This window comes from Lissotriton vulgaris, chromosome 4_1 (assembly GCF_964263255.1).
Source record: "Lissotriton vulgaris chromosome 4_1, aLisVul1.2, whole genome shotgun sequence".
Classification (NCBI taxonomy): Eukaryota; Metazoa; Chordata; class Amphibia; order Caudata; family Salamandridae; genus Lissotriton; species Lissotriton vulgaris.
Genome location: NC_141691.1, coordinates 531000954 through 531009371, shown reverse-complemented (window position 1 = coordinate 531009371; position 8418 = coordinate 531000954). Strand labels below are relative to the sequence as shown.

The window sequence follows — 8418 nt, the reverse complement described above, 5'->3', positions numbered from 1 at the left end:
GTCCAGACTTCACTCTGTCTGGAGTTACAGATAGATGACAAATGCTCAAAATATCTCGAAGCAATGCTGAAATGAAACTGTACTAAAAGAACTTATCACAGATGATCAAAGATCCTACGCTACAGAGTATATGGATACGGAGCCCTAGTGCCAAGGGCGCACCATCTTGGGCGAGTCTAGCTTTGCAGATTGTACATTCCTATCAGGACCCAGAGCTATGGGGCCAAGGCAAAGAAGGCGCAGGTAGAATTTAGCGAAGAATAGAACATTTTGCTATTACATTCAGAGTCTGATGGTATCTTCAGGTGAGATCAATCCCCTAATGTCTGAAAAGCCTATCGTACAAGACACTAAGTACACCAAGAGATAATTAAAGGGTCAGAGATCTAAAGAGAGAGTAAAGGGCTATCTGCCCTGGGAAATCCACAACCTGAGAGAGGTGTCGGTGTCCCAAGTCAGATAGGTTCGGCTAGCCGGAGAACAGACCACGCTCATGCCTGGCATCCGCAGGAAAGTTCTGACTTCAGATTTGACGGTTGGGTCTGATATACCTCAAATTGAGGAACTAAGGTTCTCTGGCCTACGCCTATTCAGTGCAGGCGGTTTTAACCACGAGTGTTCTAGGACACCGGAAGGATATTTGTACAGAACATTTTGTCTCAGACACTTCTGAAGAACAACATTTTGTACCTTCTTACACGGGACAGTTTGTCACGTACATTTCTAAACAGAGACAGTTGGTCACGTACATTTCTTCATATCTGCACGTGCTAGACCTTATGACAGGAGCAGAGTATTGCCAGAGGTTGCTGTTTGTACTTGAGCAAGCTATGTTTCAAAATATTACTTTTAGCAATGTTTTCAGGAAGCTATACCACGTGTACCAGTCTGTGTGTGTGTGTGTGTGTTGGTCTGGGAGCTGACAGTGAAGCTAACTAATCCCTGAAGGCCTAATTTCACCTTGTTTATTTCAATGCACAGAAACGTGTGTTTGTAAGCCTATGCATAGTGGGCCCTGGGGCCTTTATTTACTAATGGTGACAGCTAGTCATTTTAGCATGTTTTCAGATTTCTATCAAGCAGGGCCTACCTCAGACCTTCATCTTACCAAGGTCGTTAGAACTCTCCTCTCTGGTGATTTTAGATGGTAGAACGGAACCCTCCATCATCTACCACCTCTTGTTCATTTATGAACATACTCTTAAGTGAGTATTTTGTTGAATTTTCTGCCAGTGGTGGGATCCATGGCATGTCATTGACATAGCACTTAAAACTGGTTGGACGTGCAACGTCTTCGTCTGACCTTAGTAGCTGGATATACTGTTGACCTGATTTGTTGAGCAGGCATTCATACTGAGTAGCTGCAGTGTTGTTACTTAGTGTGTTTCTACCTGGAGGGAGAGGTGGGGCTGGTGGTACCCCAGAGTGTGTGGCAGGTGGTGCTAGATGTGTGCTACTTTGCACTAGCTTGATCATTTGCACTTGTTCTCCATTCCCATCCCCAGGAGCCCGATCTATGTCTTCATATTTTGGTATCTGGTAAATCCCTGTCCTAGCATAATTCATCCCTACAGCTTTTGTACTTTATCTCTTTTGATACAGTGACTCCCCAGCTGAAAGGCGCAACACAGAAAGACCATAATCCCGACTATAGGTATCAGCCACTTTAGTATCGCACTTAGCCAGGAGGGCATCCAGTCAAAATCGAACCAGTTCGTTGGGATAATGTCCGCAGGGGCACCTCCTTCCTCAATCATTTCCTTTCCCAAGTTAGTCAACTCCTCAATGGCCCTTGATATGGATCCGTTGTCCTCGTCATTTCCAGGGATGAAAGTGCAGCAGGATTTTCCTATTTGATGACACAGACCACCATCTTTGGCCGTTAGCATGTCGAGGAAGTAGCAATGTTCCAGAACCATTAGTCGTAATGGGCGCAGTTCTTCCCGAATTGCATTTAGGCCATCCCTGGTGCTGTTGATTGCTTTCATGACTTCATAGCGAGTTACTTCCAGCCAACGGGCAGTAGCCTGAGTTTGAAACATTGGGAATGCCCCTCCGAAGAACAGCTGGGCCTCGCTGAAGAGGCGAAATTCTTCTGGGACCTTACCACGGGCTTCTCCTGCAAAGTACTCTGCTGCTCGCCGGTGTCGGTGGAGGAATGTCAGGTCACCTGTCATTGGATGTGACAGTACGTGGGAAGCATTTGATGCTGGTACGACCAGATGAATCTCATGCAAAGTCACCAAGGTACACAATCCGAGCCACTGAGGAGGTAGTTGGAGATAGAGGTGCTCTCCGCAAGCCCAGTAATAATCCATTAAAGTAGTGGTGCCGAACTGCATATCGAAGCTGAAAATCGTGGAATTACAGTCTGTGTTGCGCCCAACAGCGACAGAGCCATTACCTATGAAACAAAGAGAAGGTTTTTTTAGTTTGAATCCTTTTTTATGTTCTGGCATTCCTTCCCCACCCCAGGTGTACCTCCCGCTCTCCTCAGCCCATATTTGATCACACTTATCCCCTACATTCCAGTCCGCCCAAGGGGGTCCCAAGGCTGCCGCCTTACACCAAAACCCTCCGGGGCTCTGCCACTTGTAGTTAAGGTAGACCTGCGCTAGGAGGCGTAGCATTGTCCTATTCTTACATGGGCAGGGGTGTGGGCCTGGGGGGTGTTTATATGCTACTTCACACCCTGCCCGGGGTTTGTGGTTCGTTATGTACCCACGTGTCTTAATACGACGTTCATGTCACTCTATGTCCTGTACCCCTAACCTTCGCATTTCCCTGAATTCCTCCCTAAGTTCCGCTGGGTCGGTGACAACCTTGTGCACCGTGTAAATGTAATCCCATTTGGTGGTGTTTATAAGTACCACTTCCCTTTGGGCTGAAAAGACCCGAATCTGCCCTAGTATCCGGCAGAGGTACAAGTGCAGAAGGCACATGGCTATGTGCGGTGGGACTTCCTTGGGAAAAATCAGTCTATCAGCACCTACTGCATGGGGAATGTAGAAGCATACGTAGCAAGACTCATTTGTTACTGTTTTCCCTACTGCTGTCATGTCCCTGTACCAGGAGTTGTCTACTAGAGAGGAGTGGACTGAATGGTCCCTTACTACTTGGGGTAGGCTGAGCATGGGCCCTAGGCCTTCTTGTATTTGCACGAGATGTTGGAATGTTTTATGCCCTGCCTTCTGATTCTTGCGGGGGACAAGAGGTTTTGTTCTGTACGGGGCAATAGTGAATCTGCGTTTTCTATAGTGGCGGGAAGGGTGTCGGTGGAACATTTGTTCTGTGATGCTGGTGGCTGTATTCCATGACCTGTTTCTTTTCTCTGGGGTAAAGGGTGAGAGTGCAAGGTGCACACTAATGGACGGGTTGCTAGCAGTGCTGTTTTCTGGGAGTTCAGGACCTAGTGTGCTGTGTGGTGCTTCCTGCTGTTTGAGTGTGACCGCTGGTACAGTGGATGGAACAGTGGACAGTGAGGCATCTTGGCTACTTCTATCACTATAACTTTGCACAGCAAGAAAAAAGATATACCAGTTGAATGTTGCTAGTGCCACTCCAACAATAATACAAAACATAAGAACAGTGAGTATACATAACTTTGCTTCACGGGCGCTATATTCGTGGAGCGGCCCGTGGGTGTCTTCTTCTTCGTCTTCTATGATGGATGGAACGGTGGATGGGAAATCGTCGTCCTGATTTGGGGGAACCATGGGCATATTGCTTCTTTCTTTTAGTCCATTGCCTGTTGCTGCGGAGGTGCAGGATCGAAGCGGACGTCTCTCCGGTGGATCCATGCTTTCCTCTCGGCTATCCGGATGGCAGTTGGAGAAGAGTCAATCACCTCAAAGGGTCCGTCAAATTTAGGATCTTTCCAGCGCCTGACGTGCCTCCGGATGAAGACCAGAGTTCTAGGGCGGATAGGTGGGATCTCAGGATCGATGGGGCCCTTCTCCTTCCTCTTGGATACCTGGACAGAGAGGAACTGCGCAGCGCGGGTTAGTGTGCACAGGAAGTCATAAAGCTCAGCCTTAACAATCTCAGAGGATGACTCACTATCAGTTTTGGGCCTGCTGGGAGGGACTGCTACATTTATGGATCGTCCGGTGACAAGCTGGTGGGGAGTGAGGTGGTGATCCGAACTCGGGGAATTTCTTAATGAGAAGAGGGCCAGTGGGAGACAGTAGAGCCACTTTTTGTCAATGGTGGCGCTAATTTTGCTTATTTTGTTTTTGAGCAGGCCGTTGAGGCGCTCACAAATGCCATTGCTTTGGGGGTGGTACGCGGATGTCAGCTTATGTCTGATGCCTAGCATTGTGGTCACAGAAGAGAAGATGGCGTTTGAAAAATGGCTTCCGTTGTCAGTTCTGATGGCGGAAGGAATTCCAAAGCGGGAGATGACGTCACGGAGCAGGAATGTGGCTGCTGCTTTGGCATCGCAGTGGACGCATGGTCCAGCTTCGATCCACCATGAGAAGGGGCATACTACCACGATGAGATATCGGTAATTTTGGCACTGATCAATCATGTCGACATAGTCGAGGTGGAGTTCTTTGAATGGGCCAGAGGGTTTAGGAATCGTGGAGGCAACAGTTTTGAGAGTTGGGTTTGGGGAATACTGTTGGCAGATGAGGCACTTATTAACAAAGAGCTGTATTAGTTCATAAGCATTGGGAATGAACCAGTCTGCTTGTAATGTGGTGGACATGTTATCTCGGGAGACAAGTGCGGGAAGGTGAAGTTGATCCAGTGATACCTGCAGTAAGGCTTGTGGCATGACAGGTTTTCCAGACATGGTCTGCCGGTAAATAAAATCAGCAGTGTCCTGCTGTACTCCCCTCTTCTTCCATAACTCTTTCTCTTGTTGTGGTGCACTTTCTTGTATCTCTCTGAGATGCAATTGGGCAATGAAATCGTATTGTTGTGTGTTATCAATTGGGCAGGAAGCATTTGGGTCAATAGTGTCCTTGTTGGTGTCTGTGTCGTTGTTGTTGTCTATGTGCGATGTTAAGGGTACACTGTCTTCATTTGTCTTTGTCTGTTCTGTTGGTGCTACAGCTTGGGCAAGTGAGATTGGGGCGTTGTATGGGTCAGGCTCGGTGAAAGGTAAGGGGGGTCTGGCTGCAGCTTTGGCTGCCCAGTCTGCCAGAGCGTTGCCTCTGGACACAAAGTCTTGTCCATTCGTGTGTGCTGCACATTTAACAACGGCTACTTCTGTTGGAAGCGTCAGGGCTTCTATTATTTCTTCCAACAATTGTTTGTGACATACTGGTGTTCCATCTGAATTGAGAAATCCGCGCCGTTTCCAGCGCAAGATACTCAAGTGTGTCGTTGTTGTGACATATGCAGAGTCTGAGTATACTGTGATGCGGTCACCAGCCCCGTTGTTTAAAGCGGCAATTAGTGCCACTAGTTCAGCGGCTTGGGCTGAGTAGTGTGGGGGCAATGTAATATGTTGTACAATGTCTAGGGAGTCAGAGGACTCATGCTGCTGAGCCCTAACCACTGCGGCTCCTGTGTATCTGATCCCTGTTTCTTGATCAATGGTGGAGGACCCATCAACAAAGTATACAGTGCTGTCTGGCAGGGGGTCCTCTTTTGCTGCTCCTGACTCGTCTGGGGAGTATGTGGCACAGTCATGGGTGTCATCATCTGAGGCTGCAATAGGATGGGCAAAGAATGTGGCTGGGTTGACTGTGTGACATTTGACAATCTTCAGGGAGGGTAGTGACAGTATGACTTCATAACCCGACACTCTTTGTGTTGTCAATGTCGTCTTGGCTTTCTGAATGATGGCAAAGACAGCGTGCTCAGTGTACAGTGTCAGAGGGAATCCGATGACGATGGGAGTGCTTTTGTCTACCGCGAAGGCAGCGGCGGCAAGAGCCTGTTCACAGGGGTAATGACCCCTCATGACAGAGTCCAGCATGGTGCTGTAATATGCGATTGGTTTGTGACCCATGGGGTATTTCTGAGTAAGTACAGCCGTCATGACTTGGCCATTGCAGTGACTGAATAGGAAAAACTCCTTGGTGTAGTCAGGAGTGCCTAACACTGGTGCGTTTGTTATTTCATCTTTTAGCTGCTGGAAGGAGTCAGTCATTTCGGGTGTCCAGTCTATTCTGTTGCGTCTGTCTTTGGCTGCTTTAACTGCTTTCAACAAAGGGGCAGTTATTGTGGAGAAGTCAAAGACCCACTGGCGGACATAGTTCACTAATCCTAGGAACTTTTGCATGTCTTTGACAGTTTGGGGCTCTGGTATCCCTTTAATGGCTTCAACTTTGTCTGGCGTGACCAGTCTTCCTGATGCTGATATTAGCTGGCCTAGATATTGTACCTCTTTTTGACAGTACTGAAGTTTGTTTTTGTCCACTTTATAGCCTCTGTGAGCTAGCGTGGTGAGCAGAGAGGCGGTATCAGTCCTGCACTGGCATTCTGTAGTGCTGCAGAGCAAAATGTCATCGACATACTGTAGCAAGGTGCTGTGACATTGGAAGTTTGATAAGTCTTCCTTGACAACTCTGTTGAACACGCTCGGAGACTCACAGTACCCTTGTGGGAGACGCCGGTAAGTCATTTGCACCCCGCCGAATGAGAAAGCAAATAGGTAATGACTGTCTGGGTGGAGGGGGACGCTGAAAAACGCATTTTTCAGGTCAATCACCGAGAAGTATTGTGCATTCGGGGGAACATTGGTGAGGATGACCGAAGGGTCTGGGACGATGGGAAACTCTGGTACCACTATGTTATTGTTTGGGCGTAAATCATGAACTAGGCGCCACTGATTGGTCTTGCCCTTACGCACAGGAAAAAGACAGGTGTTAACTGGAGATACACAGGGGTATATGACCCCCTGATCTAGCAGGGCTTGTATTGTTGGGGCAATGCCTTCCTCTGCTTCCTTAGAAAGTGGGTACTGTTTGATTCTGGGTAGAATCGCACCTTGTTTCAGTGTTATTTTGAAAGGAGTGGCAGAATGGATGAGGCCCACATCATTGGGACTAGTAGTCCACAGATGTGGCGGGACTTAAGCCAAGTCTGCTTCACGTACTGAGTCATATTTTTGTGGGGCAGTGGGCGTTCTCTTTTCCACTGTCACCGATAGAGGTACCTCATACTCATAGATGATCTCTGTTATTGGATAGTTATCAGGATCACCAAAGAGCTGTTCGTCTGAAATGTCCCTCACTTGGTGTCCGGGCTCGATGAAAATTACACAGGCCCAGGAACGCATATTGTCGTCTCCTGCTATGAATGCCCCGTATGTAGGTGTGATGTGTAGAGCATGTATGCCTAGGATCATGCTCTTGTCCCATATCTGAAAGTACTGGGACTGTGGGCGAAAGAGAAATTCCTTCGGGAGCTGGACAGTGCGCTGGTGGAGCTCAGGTGTGTTGGCTACAATGATATGTACTGCGGTAGAGAATGCTTGTTCATCCACCGGGCGAGCTCTCATCTGATCTTTCAAGGAAGAGTCAACAGTGAGTGCCATCATTCTTGCTAGGGGTGTGCCTGGTATAGAGCAAACCATTGTTCCGTTCTCATGGAAGTGAATTGTCATGTTCAGTTTTGCCATGAGATCTCTCCCTAAAAGGTTGACTGGAGAATGTGGTGAATAAAGCAGTTGTTGCTCCAGCACCCGGTCTCCTATTTGCAGGGGTACTAGCTTGGTGAATGGGACCCTTGCTATTGCCCCAGAGAATCCCTGTGTGTCCGCACCTTGGTCAGAAATAGGCAGGTGTCCGCCTGTAATGCAGGAGTACGTGGCACCTGTGTCAATGAGGAAGCTGTAAGTTTTGTTATTTATCGTGACCAGGACGGTGGGGTCATCTTCACCGCTCATGATGCATGATAAAACTGGGCACACAAGAGTTGTCTGTGGGCAGTCCTAGCACGAGTACCCTCCAGCCTGGTATTGCAGGACGGTGCCTTTTGCAAATGGATTATTGGAGGTGACTACCACACCTCCTTGGGGTGGGGCAGTTTGGGCTTGGGGCATCACTTGGTATGAGGATGTCTGTGGCTGCTGTTGCACGGGGACTTGTATTATTGTGGACGGCTGTGGAGCTTGGGTCAGTAAGGGTGTCTGGAGCTGGGGTTGTTGCATGTTCTGCTGTGGTGCTTGTTGGCCATAAGCATACACCATCTGGGGTGCCTGTGCATACATTTGTTGTTGTGGTTGGAACTGCAGGGGTATTTGCTGGGTGGGACCCATAACTTGTTGGCCTTGGTCCCGAAGCCTAGAACGACACTCTCTTTGCAGGTGGCCCACCTTGTGACAATAGAAGCAGGTACGTTGGCCTGACTGTTGTTGGGCCCTTTGCTGTCCATTGCCCCTTCCCTGCATTCCGGTGTTCCTATTGTTATTATAGTACTGGTGTTGGTCATTACTGTAGGCTGGTTGTGGTGATAAGT

General features: G+C 48.4%; 1 pseudogene; it reads right to left on the bottom strand.

Moving 5' to 3' along the window:
- Positions 1–1140: 1140 nt before the first annotated feature.
- LOC147721201 (uncharacterized) lies at positions 1141–3800 on the bottom strand (annotated as a pseudogene).
- Between the last annotated feature and the right edge of the window lie 4618 nt (positions 3801–8418).